The sequence below is a fragment of the Leopardus geoffroyi genome, chromosome C1 (assembly GCF_018350155.1).
Source record: "Leopardus geoffroyi isolate Oge1 chromosome C1, O.geoffroyi_Oge1_pat1.0, whole genome shotgun sequence".
NCBI lineage: Eukaryota > Metazoa > Chordata > Mammalia > Carnivora > Felidae > Leopardus > Leopardus geoffroyi.
In genome coordinates, this window is record NC_059328.1 from 128,371,696 (window position 1) to 128,385,067 (window position 13,372).

The 13,372-nt window shown below is 38.9% G+C and overlaps 1 protein-coding gene across 1 annotated transcript in view; it reads left to right on the plus strand.

Moving 5' to 3' along the window:
- Nucleotides 1–13,372, plus strand: part of THSD7B (thrombospondin type 1 domain containing 7B) — a 1,583,569-nt gene that overhangs the window by 675,680 nt on the left and 894,517 nt on the right. Inside the window, exon 12 of the mRNA XM_045479666.1 lies at nt 3,923–3,992. The gene's annotated coding sequence lies outside the window, so the exon portion shown is untranslated. The remainder of the gene's footprint in view (nt 1–3,922; nt 3,993–13,372) is intronic.

Sequence of the window (13,372 nt, forward strand, 5' to 3'; positions counted from 1 at the left end):
CTTGTCTAAGACTGTTTTAGTATTTTCTGAACACACCCAGCTCATTTGCTCATGGCCTCTTCCTAGAGTCTTCTCCCAGTGCTCTCAGCTGGGATGAGTCCTATCTGGCTTCCTTGGACCCCTCAACTTTTTCCTTACTTGAAGACCCTTATAGACCAGAGAAAAGGGTACCCTTTGGCGCATCTCAAATCATGCTCCAGAACTGGCTGTCCACCTTGTCTGTTGACTTTCATCAGAGGTCTTTATGAAGGGCTGCTTGATTTGCTGCAGAGTTTTCAGGGGATATTTTAAAGGAGTCTTTCTTTCTGGCTCAGGTCCTCAAAATCTAGATCCATTCTAAATATAATCATGTCTCATACCTCATAGAACCATTGCATCTCAGGTTTGAAAAGGTCTACCTCCTACTTCCACCAAATGTGTGAGTCCCCTTTGAGCATCCCAGTGCATACATCCTTGTTAGAACACCTCACGTGGTGGTGACCTCATAGCCTCTCTAGCCATCTCATTCCCCAAAGCAGAATATCTTTCATTGATTTTAGAATTGATGTCATAGAACACAGTGTGAATTTCAAGACAACACAGCAAAGAGTAAAAAAAATAAATAAATAAATAATGAGCTAGTGATGAATTTAGAATGTGATCAGACTGTTTGGGTGCTCCGGAAACATACATTGAATAGAGCCAGATTACAGAGGTTTAACATTTGTTTAATATGTGTTTTTGGCTAATTTTTCTGTCCTTTGAAACAGATGGGCTTGTCTTAGAAAATGTTAGCATTCTACAGTGGTTAAAGGCCAGAGGGCAGAGAACTCTGGTCCTTTGAAATGTAGCCTTCTTTTCTAGGCACTGGAAGACTTAATAAGACTAAGCTATTATAATTTATTGGTGCAGTATTGACAATAGGCTTGTTGCTGTGTAAAACACAAACATACATTAGCTTTGCCTCTGGGACATACACGGTAGATGGAGAATGCCTGTTGACAAAGTTGATTAGATTATTTTAAGCACGTGGATATTCCTGCTTTACTGTTTTCATTGTTTTGATATTGTTTTCATCTTTATAGCTTGTCTCAGTCTCAAGGGAATCCTATTACTCAGATGGTGCTTCAAAGGCCTGTGTCAGCCACGCTCTCCAGCTTCCACTTGCACCAGATCCTGATGTTAAGTTCCTATGTTGGCCTGATCTATCAGCACTGATTCCTTTATTGATTTCTTTTTCTGTGCAGTGGTTGATGGTACTGAGAACACAGTCAAGCCCTTAACACACCCTTAGACATAAATATGCATCTTATTAAATGCTTTAAGTGAGCTAAAAATGAAAGAAAAAGAGAGAAAAACCACATATTTTGTTGTTGTTTTTCACGGGTCAAGCAGTAACAGCTGAAGGCAGGAAGCATTGCCAGGTCCCTTTGTGGGAGGTAGAACAATGCTCTCCTCCCCCCAGAATGCCCATGTCCTAACCCTCTAAACCTTTGACTCTGTTAATTTACATTAAGGATGCAATTAAAAGTGTAGACCTTTAGATGGGGAGATTATCTCAGATTATCTAGATGGGTTCAACCTAATCACACAAGTGTTTATTGGAGGACCTCTCCCAGCTGTGGTCAGAAGGCAGTATTCCTGTGCAATGAAAGTCAGATTCAGCGTGCTGGCTTTGAATATGGAGAAAGGGGACCACAGGTCAAGGAATTTAGATGGCCTCTAGAAGTTAGAAAAGGCAAGGAAACAAATTTTCCCTTAGAACTTCCAGGAAGGAATGCAGCCTTGCAGACACCTTGGCTATAGTCCAATGAGACCCATGTTGTACTTCTGACATACTGTAAGCCACTAACTGTGCAGTAATTTGTTACAGCAACAACAGAAAATGAAAACACTGTATTTTGCAGAATACAGTGAAGGCAAATATATTTATGAAAATATATTTTTCATATTTACTGGGAATACAGTCATTAAATTCTGTATCTGGAAAGACTTGCAGCAAAATCAAATATAGCCTATCCATATAAAGCTGAGGAACTGGGCTGGGTGTGTGTGTGTGTGTCTGTGTGACTGTCTAAATGCCCTGATTGCTATTTGTTTTGGAATCATCAGAGTGGGAGTGACTGACACTTCCTGGAACTCTTTGGCAATCCAGCCAATAGTATTTTTTGCATGTACAAGTGGCCTTTCTAAAATGTTAACATTCCCCATCTTAAATCCTTTTGTTGTTCTTCTTTTCCTTCAATAAAATCCAAGCTTTTTATCATGCTTTACAAGGCTCTTCAAAAAATAGCCCCTGTCGGGGCGCCTGGGTGGCGCAGTTGGTTAAGCGTCCGACTTCAGCCAGGTCACGATCTCACGGTCCGTGAGTTCGAGCCCCGCGTCAGGCTCTGGGCTGATGGCTCAGAGCCTGGAGCCTGTTTCCGATTCTGTGTCTCCCTCTCTCTCTGCCCCTCCCCCGTTCATGCTCTGTCTCTCTCTGTCCCCAAAAAAATAAATAAACGTTGAAAAAAAAATTAAAAAAAAAAAAAATAGCCCCTGTCTATTCCTACAGCCGTTCCTTTTACCACTTCTCTTCCAGCCATACCACTGCTTGCACTTCATGCTTTCTTACCTCCATGCTTTGCACATGCTCTCCATGGCTCGCTCCTATTCATTCGTGACAGCACAGACATTATCCTCTCTAAGAAGACTTCCTGCTGGTCTCCAGACATTCCCAACACCCCCTCCACTCACCTTCATAACCACATACAAGCATCTGTCATACTGTATTAGGATGTATTACTTCTCTATTTTTTTATGAGCTCCTTGTAGACCAACAGAACACCTTTCATCTTTAACCTTAATGACTACTGCACTCTCCTGGCTTCTAGGATGCACTCAGTAAGCACTTGTTAAATGAAAGGATTTGCCATACTCTTACGGTCTGTGAAAACCCTGCAGCATAGATTAGGAATCAAGAATTTGGTTCAGGTATTTGGCAAGTACGGTGATTCCTTTTTAACACTTTAGAGGTGGCCAGAGATTCCTGATTCTTCTTATTTCCCCACAGTGTATCTCCCCTAGTTTGAACAATGCAAGGAAGTATAGGAAAAAACCACAAAGTCTGGAGTAAGAATGTCTTTTGGGGGGGCACCTGGGTGGCTCAGTTGGTTAAGCATCCGATTTCAACTCAGGTCATGATCTCGTGGTTCATGGGTTCGAGCCCCACATTGAGCTCTGTGCTGACAGCTCAGAGCCTGGAGCCTGCTTTGGATTCTGTGTTTCCTTCTCTCTCTAACCCTCCCTCACTTGTGCCCTGCCTCTCTCTCTCTCAAAAATAAATAACAAAAAATAAAAAAAGGGATTTCTTTTAAAAAAGCATGTTTTTTAAAAGTTTCTTTTCTTATTAGTCATATTTTGAGAGAGACAGAAACAGCATGAGTGTGGGAGAGGCAGAGAGAGAGGGAGAGAGAGAATCCCAAGGAGGCTCTGTGCTGACAGTGCAGATCCCAATGTGAGGCTTGAACCCATGAAACTATGATATCATGACCTGAGCTGAAACCAAGAGTTGGTTTCCAGGCACCCCTGGAGTAAGAATTTTTAACCTGGAGCACAAGGACCCCCTAAAATTCCATGAATGGGCTTCATGTGGCCTTGGGGACCACCTGAAATGTGTGCGTGTGTGTGTGTATGTGTGTGTGTTTGTGTGCGCGTGTGCGTGTGTGTTATGTAACTTGTTTGTATGTATCTGGGGGAAAATCAGAGATTTGTTCGTAATCTCAAACCAAAGTGGTCCAGGGATTCTGTAATAATAATGGACAGTGCAGCTGTGGAGAAACGTATTCAAACCTTCCTCTGACTTGAGGCTACTTGCATTCAGTTTCAAGCTTCTTTGTTTTGGAAACTTTTGTCACCGCATTTGCACCTAATGGAAGAAATTTTTTCTGTTCTTGCTTTATAGGCGGTTTGAAGAGGAAGCCTCCCTGGCATGGTGGTCCAGGCTGATATTTCTTCCATATGGACAGTGGAGGGTGTGATTCTGATACTCTTCTAGTAAACAAGTGGGATATCAGGATCAGGGTGGCTTGAACAAGTCATTTACACGGTGGTATTTCACATTCTTTTGAGACTGATAGGGGACTTCAAAGTGTCACGTAGCTTCACCACCTGCCTTGAAGAAAACTTTCCAATCAACTATATCAATTGGATTAAGTTTTATCCCACTTGTTAAGTATGCTTCCCCTGCCCCTGAGAAGCTGGTTGCCTAATCCTACCCAACACACTCCATGGTTAAAGGGCCACTTGGAAAAAACCAGAGATGAGTTGCTTGGGAAATTTTCTGTATTTTGCCTTTTCCGTCAAGAGTGAAGAAGTGGAGAGGGAAAAAATGTTACCATGGGTTTAGATCCTTTGGCTAAACGGTGTGCAGTCTTCCAGAGCTGGGCACCTGATGTGTTCTCTAAACAGGCAGCATGCCTGCACAGGGAAGCCTTTCTGCAAATAAACCACAAAGTCACAGACTCGGGCATAGCATTTGAATAAGAACAAGAAGAGAACCAATATCCTTTCCTCAAGGTCACCATCTATGTCTCTTTGAACTCATCTGGGGGTCCTGAAGAAACTAGGTTGATAATTGGGGAATTTTTCCTTGGAGAAGGATGAGTTTCTGACTGTTGCATCCAAAATTTATCTAACATTGTCAAAACTGTGAGACCAGGCAGGGAGAAGCTGGCTGTCCTGCCATTGTGCCTCAGTTAGTGGTCTGTCTGCATTGAAGTCTGCAGTAGTGATTTGGGGGCATATATGAATCAGCGTGAAAGGCTCAATATAGTGATTGGAATCTGTAGCATTCATTCATTTATTAAAACATCAGTTGTTTAGAGTACCTATTGTGAGGCAAACGTTATGTGAGGCCCTGAGATTCTCTTAGGTATATTTGGCTACAAGGAGCTCAGTTATTTTATTAGAAGAAGTCAAAGATAGACTCTTAGCTTTGTCTATTTTGCTGCAAATTTATCCATCCACATTTATTAGATTCATATTACTCCTCTTCTACCACGTGCAGAGCTTTGAGAGACGTGTTGGCAGAGATACACAGATGGAGATGAGGGGGTGCCCATCCTTAAGTTTACTGTCTGCTGTTTGGTCTACTTTAAGCCCTCTTTTAGAAAGAGCAAGTTATACACTCTAAATTAAAGCGTTTTCATCTCCCCTCCTTCCTCCTTCCTTCTGAAGGAACAGCTTTAGTGTAAGAGTTTTGTTCTCTATAGAGTTTGCTGGAAAGATGGCTCTAAAGGGTTGGTGCTCTCTTGCAGCAAGTTGGGCTAACTTTGCTTACATTCAGTCCCATCAAAAGTCTTCAGGCCTCATAAAATCATGCAGTTAGCAAACAGAATATAATCTTTGAAGGTTATTTTCCCTCTTTTCTCTACATAGAAGATTATCTCAATTAGTTCATAAAATAGAATTTATTTAATCATTTCATGTATTTATAAAGCCCATTTTTCTTCTACCTCCCAGCAGCTTTTGCCTTTTAATGTATGGATTAACACTCACTTTCTTGTATTTTCTTGGAGGTAGGACTTTTCCCTTCCCTTGAATTACAATGAAGCCTACTAAATCTGGGCACTCCTTCCCTGTGACAATCCTATGCAAAATTTGCTTTCTTTCCCCCTGCCATTGATGAATACTGGCTCTAACTTGATGTCAAGTTAACTTTAACGAAACAAAACATAGACGGTGACTACCTTTTATCACTGTGGTTAACAAAACATATACATGATTAACTATACATGTAGAGTTCCCTTTCCTAATTTTGTGTTACCTCTGTCCTTAAGTATACTCCCTTGAGGCTAAAAACAAATCAGAGCAATTTTCAGTAGCTATTTATCTGACTCCAGAGGGTCCCTGGACCTGATGATCATCTTTGAACTGGATATTTGCTACTGAACTAGAAAATAACGGATTTTAAGAGTATGTAAATAATGTTGTTTGATGTTGAGTTTGAAGCAGTTTCCCTAGTTAAGGAAGGTCTTATTTAAATTTTTTTGTAGGGGTGCCTGGGTGGCTCAGTCGGTTGGACATCTGGCTCTTGATTTCAGCTCAGGTCGTGATCTCACAGTTCATGGGTTTGAGCCCTGTGTCAGGTTCTGCACTGACAGTGCAAAGCCTTTTTGGAATGTGCTCTCTCTCTCTCTCTCTCTCTCTGCCTTTCTCCCTCTCATGCTCTGTCTCTCAAAATAAATAAACTTTAAAATAAAATAAAATAAAATAAAATAAAATAAAATAAAATAAAATCCTTTGTAAACTGTAATTTTACTAATAAGCCCAGAAAATATGTGCAGTTCTTTTCAGTGACTTCTGTGTCATTTTTAAATATTTATATACTATGTATGTAGAAGGAACTGTCCACTGATTGGTTTGAATGGTCATTTCTGTATATAATAGAGGAAAAAGATCAGAGAGGATAATGGCTAATAAATCCCTGCTGATACCTCTCAGTGGCAGAAGTTTGATGCTTCTAACTCTAGATAAGGAATAAGGTGGCCCTTTTCTGTGCTAGCTAAGCATCTACTGCTTGTATTTATTTTAACATTTTATCACACTGCATTATAATTATTAGTATTCTTGTTTGCGTAGCTCTAAGCTTCTTGATGACAGTGAATATTTTTTTACTTTGTATCATTGCTTTATTTTTTGAAATATCTTTCAGCTGCAAAAGAGAGGAACCCAACACAGACCAGTTTAAGCATAAAAGGAAATTTATTGGCTCAACTATCAAAAAGGTCCAGGCTCCAGTCAAGCCTGGATCCAGGGAACCAAATGATTTTTATCAGCAATCTCTCTTTACCTCTTGTGCAGATTGCATATTAGCTGCATTTTCTCTCCTAGAAGGCTCTGCCATATAGCCAGAGAAGATGGTCTCATGTAGCTGTTGCATATTTGGAACATGTAGCTTGTGATGGGAAAGTTAGTATTTTTAAATTTTTCCAACACAATACTTCCAGAGAGAGCTCTGATCAGTTCATCTTGGGTCCCAAGCTTATTCCTCTGTGGCAGAGATAATGGAGGACATCACTGTCCATACTTGAGCCATGTGTCTACTCCTGAGGCAGGTGGATGTGGTCAGCCCCACTCACACCGCAAGAAATGGGATATAGAGGATTCCCCAAAGGATTGAATATTGGGAAAATTGTAACCCTGTTAATTAACATAATTTTTGCATCTAAAAGGTAACCCAGTAAATGTTGAATAAAGCGATGAAAAGAACACCTGTTCATCCATTTGACTATTAAATCTTGTCTCCCTTCAGAGTCCAGTATGAATCCCTTTTCCCAGATACCCTAACAGTTCATTGCAACCATGATGGGCTTTTACACCATTAGATTCATAGCTGATGTTGGGAAGGCATTAATTTCAAAATGGGGCATTATTGTGAAGCTTTTCTATATTGTCTTGCCTTGATATCTGAACTCCAGTATTACAATTTAACTTTTGATGTGCCTATGAAACTATCACTAAATCCTTACAGATTTTATTTAATTTTGTAGAAATAAATTATATGACATGATAACTTTGCATACTTTCCTCCTTTAATCTCAACATTTAAGATTTGGGAGTGAATATACTCTTTATGTGTAGGCATAAACATGGTTTTAGGAGCATGGAGGGCTCGGGATATGAATTAATTAATGGAGCTCCTTCTTACTGGGTAGTAAGGAAATAATTCATCTTCTTTACTTTCTATTTTTCTATATATGAAATATGGACAACAGAACCTTCTATTCCAGGCTTTTATGATATTAAATGAAATTACATTTTATTTAATTGCCATCATTATTTTGACTATGTTTTGTCAATAATGAAAGGTGACTGGTATTCAAAGTACTGAATAATGCTCTATTGTTATAGGAGTAGGGAGTGTAGGTCTAGAATGGGGCTAGAGAATCTTAATTTCTAACAGGCACTCCGGGCGGGTGTAATACAAAACTAAATGGGTCATAAAATATAAGACTTACATATACATATATGTAAAGTATAATATACATGTAATATATATGTAAAGTAAAATATAACATTTACATATACATAGTAGATACTATATATATGTATATATGTAAATATATATACACATATTTACATATACATAGTAGATATATCTATCGATACTACATATATATAGTAGAAATAAATCTATATGCAGTAGAAAAGTGTTCTTTCATACTTACTTGCCTCGTACTTCAAATGACTTCTATTATTTAATAATGCATTCACTCATTTATTCAATTCATATTTATTTGTTGCTGTGGACAGCAAGTAAGACCAGATTCCTGGCTTCCAGCTCTCCAAGAGTGGCTTGACGATTGCAGGCAGTGGTTTTGAAACATTTGTATGTGTAAGATTCACATGGTAAGCTTGTTAAAATGCAAATTATAGGATCTCATTCCCAGAGAGTCTGACTCAGTAGGTCTGGTGTGAGATCCCCTAAACCTCCATTTGCTCATACCACAGGTGGCCTTTGGAACACACTTTCAAAGCCAGTACCCTAATACATGTGAAAATTCTCTGAAGTATAATCATTATTCTGAGAAGATGATGAGGATATTCTGTTTGATTTCACTACAGGAATGGATTAGCAGACTTAGAGGAGAAACTTGCCACCCAGCAGTACCTAAGCCACTCCATGATGGGTTAGAAAAATGCCCAAATATGTCACGGAGGAACCTAATGCCCTTGAAAACAGGTTCACAGACCAAAGTTATAAGACTGGGCTGATATTAGCAGTTTTATTGCCAAGTTGAAGTAATAGGGAATTCCTGAATCATTTCTATTGAGTTTCCTAACATAGAATTCAGCCTTGTAAAACTTGCAGGTGAGTCAGACCTTTATCCCTCCAGCTGCTGGGGAGATCAAAGGTCTAAGAGGAGATTTTTCTGGCTCTAGATATCAATTCTACCAAAACCCTTATTGGTCATCAGCTGCAGTTTGAGGGGCCATTAACAAATGTGTTCCTCTCCAGTTTTCTTACAGATTATCCCCAACAAATGGCAGTCTTACAAGCTATATTTTTGAAAGGAATGGCTTACAATTTACCCTGGATTTTAAATAGTCACTTCAGATGCACATGGCATCACTTAAGTGCAAATCACATCAACTATTTTCTCAAGTCAGCAGGCCTTTCTCTGCATTGTCTGTGTTGGGAGTGTTCCTGTTGATGGCTGCTTGGCCCCTGAGCCCAGACAGACTGCAGAATACCCTTCCTTCTTTCCATCTGGAGATGGACCAAGTGCTAGGAATTGTTCCAGAGTTTCTTTCATTCTAGATACACTTGCCTAAAACAAAACAAAAAATTAAAATTAGGGATTACGTTTTTCATTTTGTAGGGCAAGAGCATCAGGTTGTATTTCAGGTGTAGACATAATTGAATAATGGATATTTTTGAAAAAAAATTCAAAGCACAATAGAAGCACACCTCCCCCAGACAGCACTTTCTCTTAAAGAACCTGCATATCTATTGCTTATATCCACCGAACTCAAGAGTTAGTGGATCCTGCTGAGAAATATTTTAAATTTTAACAATTTGTATGGTTTATTTAGCTGTCTTTATCATTCTCTTTTAACATGCCAACAGGTAATATAAAAGCACATGAGCTGTAAATTAGACTACATTCCCAAATGAAATATGATTTATCACCTTCATAGACAGAAATAACACAATTTTCGAGTAATCCCAGGCTCCAGTGTCATAATAGCCACCAATTAAACAAAGCAACATTTTCACTGGGATGTTGCCTATAGAGGTACTATTTAATAACTTATAGATTGCTGAAGACAACTGGATAATGGACATTGTTTTTTATTTTTTAATTAAAAGACATAATATTACGGAATAGGTTTTCTTTTTAAAGAACTTGAACACAGGCACTTTGGAATGCATGAATTTGTTTTGAGGGATCTGAGACTCAGGGACAAACCTTGATTTCTGTTTTTTTTTTTTTAATTTTTTTTAATGTTTATTTATTTTTAGAGAGAGACAGAGCAGGAGCTAGGAGGGGCAGAGAGAGCGGGAGACACAGGATCCAAAGCAGGCTCCAGGCTCTCAGCTGTCAGCACAGAGCCCGACGCAGGGCTCGAACTCATAGACCGCGAGATCATGACCTGAGCCAAAGTCAGACGCTCAACTGACTAAGCCACCCAGGCACCCCTCTAATAACCCTTTAAATCAGATCATGGCTTCTTCTGTCAAGGATCAGCCAGGGTCTGTCCCTCTTCTCTTTCCTGTGTGTAAATGAACAATGACCCAAATAAGGATAGAGACTATTCGGAACTTGCTATAGCAAGAAGTTAACCACCATTACTTTGTGTCTGGCAGAGACTCAAAGGCTGGCAGAATGGTGAGAAAGCTTTATGATGCAAAAAGGAGATAGTTTTGGTTATGCTGTGAGTGGAAGTTGTTCAGGAAGCCTGAGTTGGGCTAACTAGAGGGTGGATGCATCTTAGCTGATTGGTTTGAGGAGTGTATTTGGTTTTCTCTGGTTGGTCTTATGTCAGAAGAGGGGATAAAACAATAGGGAAGCTGGCAGTCAGTGACCAACTCCTGGCCATTATTGGCTAATTGCTGTAGAGCCTGTGATTTGACTTTCTGGGCTGGTTGCTGCAAAGTTGTGGGCCAGAGTTCTTTTGTCATCTTTGGTCTGGCCATTGTCCTTTTATATATTCATCTTTTCATCCACCCTTTTGATCATTGTCTTGATTATGGGGTTGAGTATTTCACCAAACTCTAGAAATTCAGATCTTCCCCTTTGAGCATTGTCCAGTTATCTCCATAATCAACAGTGTCATGATATTTTCTTGACTCTATCCACTATTTCTTGTCCCCTAGCTTTTTGCTATTATATCATCATGCAGATCATGTGTGGAGAGAGCAACTATGAAGAAGTATTTAAGGCTATGGATAGAATATGGTGGTCCAGCATCATGATCACTATGATAAAAACAATAACAATCCCTATAAGATGCTTTGGAACTGGGAACCCCAACTGCTCAACCCAGGCCAAGAGATCAAGTTCCATAGGCTGTTGTCTGTTTTATTGATACAAATACAGGTGAAAGTATTACCAATGGCACAGACACTGCCATAGCTAGACAACAAGAATCTAGAGCAGTGCAATTGCCTGCCAATACCTGTGACATTGAGTTTAGACTGTTCTCTATTCCAGGTAGGGCAGAGATGGTATTGTTAATAATTTCTTCCAGAGCCACTGATAAGTTTGTTACAGTCCTTTCTATTTGTATATTTCCCACCAATGAGAATTCCACTTTGATTTTTAACATAATGAATGAGTTATGTGAACACCCAGGTAGAAAGCCTGAATGATCGAGGATGGGCTTCACTTTGGAGCTCTTATCTGAGTTGAAATTTTGAGCCTTGGCGATTTATAGAATTAGGATCTCTATGTATAGCATGTGTCAGAATACTATTCCTAAAATACATGAGATTTTAGTGTGAGGCAAACAAGGTCAGGTATCCTGGCCACAGAAGAAGTAGTATCCTCTATTACTGGAATAGTAATCTTGGCATCAGGAATGAAGTGGTTGTTCATGAGATAAGGTCATAACCAAGACCTCACCTCAGCTGGGTTACATATTTGGATCTCTATCAGTTTCTTATCGGTGGCAATTTTTTGGCCCATCAATACGAAGGTTGCTGAATTCAATTTTAGAATTACCTAGAATCTGACCAATAGATTAGAATAATTGTTTATTTTTTTCTGGGAGATAGAGACACTAACAAAATCACAGGTTGATTTGTTTAGGTTATTTGTCCATGTAGGTGAAGTGTAAATACCATCAGATTTAATTCCCTGTGGTCTCATTTGATGAGGTTTTTCCACTGGGGCTCTGACAATTGATGACATGAAGTAGTCAATAAGAATGAAGACAGAGGCTACTATTTGGGATAATGTAAGAATGGCTGTAAAATGAGTAAACTCTGGTCTAATGCTTGTAATAAGGTAGGAAGAAAAAAGAAAAATGTCATTGTAGAAATAACAACTAGATGTTTATAGAAAATGAGAAGAAAAATTATTATAAGCAAGCAAACACCAAAACAGGAATTAGACAGGGATCTTAGTCTATGTCCTGGGTGAAAGGTGTCTACTATTTGAGATTATTAGCTTGTTTTGAAGGTCTTAGGCCAGCTCCATACTGCTAAAGACTGGCTGCTTCTAGTGGATCTCTGAGAATCCTCAATTTGGAAGACTGTATTGGAGTAGTGTTCTAATTGGGTCAAATTTGGAATTGCTTCCTTAGCTATGAAATATGGACCCAATGTTGTATTAATGGAGTTTCACTGCTGAATTTATTATTAAAAGAACTTCATAAAGTCCTTCTCAATGAGATTAATGAGCAGTTTTTCTCTGATGTATCTTCCAATAGACAAAAATTTCTGGCCCAAGATCATGAAGATGGGTCTAAGAAGATGTAGAAAGTCAGCCTTAAACTGTTGGTAATAAGACTGGGTATAATATATGAATCCTTTACAGTATTTTGCCACAATTTCACATAGCAGGGCAAGCTTACTTACTATCAGAGGTAAAATCCTAAAATTCCTAGACCTTCCAGTTACCACTTTCTAGGATAATAACTGATGTGTTCTCAAGGCAATGGACTGTTTGGCCATAAGGGCTTGTAAAGTACTTTTGGCCAGAGGAAATTTAAGGGTTTCTGAAAGTTCTCATAATTTTAATTTAAATGTTACATTGATTCTTTCAACTTTTTCAGAAGATTGTAGTGGTAAGCCCAGTGTAGTTTTTGAATAAGAGGTAATGTGTTACAATTTTGTTGATAATTGTTCACATAAAATATGTTTGTTAGTCACTTGGTGTAAAAGTTGGTCTGCTCTGGGTTGGAAACATAAAATCAAACAGCTTTTTAGCAACTGTAAGGGCTGTAGCCTTTGGCAAGCAAGTGCTTCAGCCAAGCCTGAAAGTAGATACACAATAATTAAAATATATTCAAATCTCATGGAGAGTAGAAGCTGAGTAAAAACCACCTGAAGGTATTAAAAAGACTCCTAGACCCCTTAGTTTCTGTTTATGTCCCACCTTTATAGTTTTTCCAGTATTATGTTGCTGATAGTTCACACATGACCTGAAAATAACTTAAACTCTCTTTTTAAAACTTCTCACCAATACTGATTTAAGACAGTAACCTATTTGTCTACACCAGGATGAGTAGTTTCTTGGAGAAATTTAGCAAATATCCATCCATTTGAAATCATCTGATGCCATCAAGTGGTTTTCTTCAGAGCACCGGATTGAATGAAGATTAACCCAGATTTTTCCCAGTCTTTATTTTTGAAGTTAAGGACTAAATATTAATATTTTGTGATTTCTTTGAACAATTTCAG